This window comes from Amblyomma maculatum, chromosome 4 (genome assembly GCF_055883805.1).
Source record: "Amblyomma maculatum isolate TAMU_Amacu chromosome 4, ASM5588380v1, whole genome shotgun sequence".
Classification (NCBI taxonomy): domain Eukaryota; kingdom Metazoa; phylum Arthropoda; class Arachnida; order Ixodida; family Ixodidae; genus Amblyomma; species Amblyomma maculatum.
In genome coordinates, this window is record NC_139347.1 from 59707322 (window position 1) to 59710600 (window position 3279).

The window sequence follows — 3279 nt, forward strand, 5'->3', positions numbered from 1 at the left end:
GCGCTGGCCCTACCTAGTTTGCTGCCGCACTGTGCATTGTGACTTATGTGTCCCGCGGTAACTTCTGATCAGCCTACGCTCTGTGACAATATGTCATTTAATTAGTCGAATTCCCAAATATCTATTCATGTGACAATGAGCGAATCAGACTACCTAAAGTATACAGAATTACAACTGTTAGTGAAAGAAAAGAAGACTTAAAACGTTATGTGTGCAACCTTAAAGGAACAGTGTTTTCCAGAAGGTGGGTCAGTCGCGTCCGTGCGCCGTAGGATCGATAGAACAAAAGGGTGCCTGGATGCCCGATGACAGCAGAACAGTGCCATGTTCAGAAAGAAAAAGGCACTCAAAAAAGAAAAAAACCTTTCTGTCACTGAGTTAAGACCAAGTCTTTTAAGAATGTCGCCGGTATATGTCCACCTCGTCCGTTTACGTAGGAGTCTGATCCTGTATGGAATGACGAACATGCCAAGTTGACGCTTAAAGTAGGGTGAGGTTGAAAATGATTTTCGAAAGCTGACTTCAGCGCAGTCAAAATAAGAGCTCTGGCCGCGAAACTTTATACCAGCGTTCAGATTGCATGCAGCTTAGATTTCAGTTAAAAACTACGTTAAAGGTTTGTACACTATTCTTGCTATTTAATGTAATTTTTTTTATTATTGACCTTTTTCTTGAACTCTACTAAGATTAAAGTGTTGCTGAAACTTTGTGCGCGACTAACAAATGATCTTGAAATCTACTAAAAAATAATATGCTGTGGAAATTTCGTACGTGATTAACAAATGATATGCTATGTTATTCCATTCATCTAGTGCTAAAATGATCCACTTTAAAGAGGAAATTTGCTGCTATGTTTTCTTTATCCCAGTGCAATAAAATTGAAACCCAGTAATTCGTTTCTCACAAATAAAAATGGTTTGGTTTGAGTTTTAACGTCCCAAAGCGACTGAGGTTATGAGAGACGCCGTAGTGGAGGGCTCCGGAAGTTTCGACCACCTGGGGTTCGTTAACGTGGCCCGAAACCGCTCAGCACAAGAGCGCCTAGCTGTTCGCCTCCACTGAAAAGCGGCTACCGAGGCCGGGATTCCATTCCGCATCCTGGGGCACAGTATAGTCGAGTGCCCTGACCCCGGCAGCACTCATACAAATAAAATACACTCTGACTAATGAATCTGGCTCCAGCCATGTAAAAGGCACTCCTTGGAAATGTTGGCTGCTTCTGCCATATACATTCTGTGAAAAACATAAACATCGAAAAATGTTGTCTTTAGAAACCGCCGTGCCTCGCCGGGGTGGTGCATTGGTGTGCCGGAGTTCCCGGGTTCGAACCCGCCCGCAGCGGCTGTGTTTCGATGGAGGCGAAATGAAGTGGCGTCCGTGTGCTGTGCGATGTCAGCGCACGTTAAATTGCATTGGAAAACATTCATTCGTCAAAATGCAGATGCAGACGGTCCGCTCTAGATGGCCTCCAGTCCACGGCTGGCGGCGACCTTAGTGGCCCACTCGGTGGCCAAGGCTTGAATGCCCGGGTCCGAGCTGACCAGAACGGCCTCCCATCGCTTAAGAGAAGGAATTTGTACTAGATCTTCCGGTGGATGCTCTTCTTTACATTGCCATAGTATGTGATCATACGTGGCTGTTTCGCCACAGAACCTGCACGCGGGGTTAAAGTCATCAGGGCACATATTTGCCAATAGGTAAGGGCTAAGAAAGGCTCTCGTCTGGAGTCTCCTCCAAGCGGTCTCCTGTGCCTTATGCAACGTTTTGTCAGGTAGTGTATATTTGTGCAGTTCCAATCTGTAATGACTTGTGATATCGTGAAAAGATGCCAGCCCCTCCTTGGAGTAACCCATGGATACGAAGGACCCACCGACTCAGTTGACGAAACCTCGAGCCATGTTGTGAGCCGCCTCATTTCCCGGATTCCCCGAGTGAGCCGGCACCCATATCACCTCAATTTCTCTGTATGGTTGCCTGGTCAGTTTCAGTATTGTCTGCGCTGCAGTTGAGATTTGCCCCCCCCCCCCCCCCCCCCCTTCCCGCAAAGCTACGGACAGCAAATTTAGAATCGGAGAAGATTGTATCCGTGTCGGTGCTAGCTGTGGCTAGTGCCACAGCTGCCTCTTCCGCGGTTTCCGAAGATTTTGTCACTACCGACCCTGATGCCTGCAGCCGCCCGTGCACGTCCACCACCGCCAGTGCGAACGCTCCTCTTGTTGCGTATTCTGCCGCGTCAACATAGACAGCTCCTTCGCTCGTTGCGCATTTTTCGTGTATTGCCCTAGCTTTCCTCCTTCCTTCGTGGTAAGAAGGGTGCATAAAGATCCCCAGGTGGTCGAAATTCTCCGTAGCCCTCCACTACGGCTCCTCTTTCTTTCTTTCCAGTTTCATTCCCACCCTCCTCTCTTCCCTTACGGCGCGGTTCGGGTGTCCACAGAGCAAGTGTGACAGTTACTGTACCTTTCCCTTCTTGTGAACCAATTATTATTATAGAAACCGCCGTTAAATCCTCTGAACCTCTGCAACTTTCCACAGAGCCAATTTTGAAGTAAGAAATACTCAAGCGTAATATATATTTCCGAAGTCTAAATATATGCTGTGTTTCCTGGTGGCCAAATCTAATACTGTCTTTTTTCTTACAAAACAAGGAAAATACCAATGACGCCTCCAGGTACTTCCATCCACCCTCCCCCTCACCCCCTTTTCTAGACATCTAAAAAAATAATAAAGGCATTTTTGGTTGGTTGGTTTGTGGGGTTTAACGTCCCAAAGTGACTCAGGCTATGAGAGACGCCGTAGTGGAGGACTCCGGAAATTTCGACCACCTGGGGTTCTTTAACGTGCACTGTCATCGCACAGCACACGGGCGCCTTGCTTTTCGCCTCCATCGAAAAGCGGCCGCCGAGGCCGGGATTCGATCCCGCATCCTTGGGAACAGTAGTCGAGCGCCGTAACCACTGCGCCACCCCGGCGGGGTTAAAGCAGTGAATACCTAGGCATAATATATATTTCATTTAAGCTCTAGTGAAATGCCGCATCAAAATATTTCGACCTTTTTTTCTTCTTTTTTTTTGCAGAACAGAGTATCACCTCACCCCAAGAGTGAGCGGGGGTTTTTTACTCTTCTCACAATACTGTGGATCAGACTCAGCACGGATCTTTCATAGTTTTCTAGTTTGTTTGTCTCCTTCATTGCTTTTACAGACTGTGGAATTCTTTCGTTGTCTGAAGCCGGCACCCCACTTGTAAAAGGGAAGAGAACAACTGCGCTCACAGCGC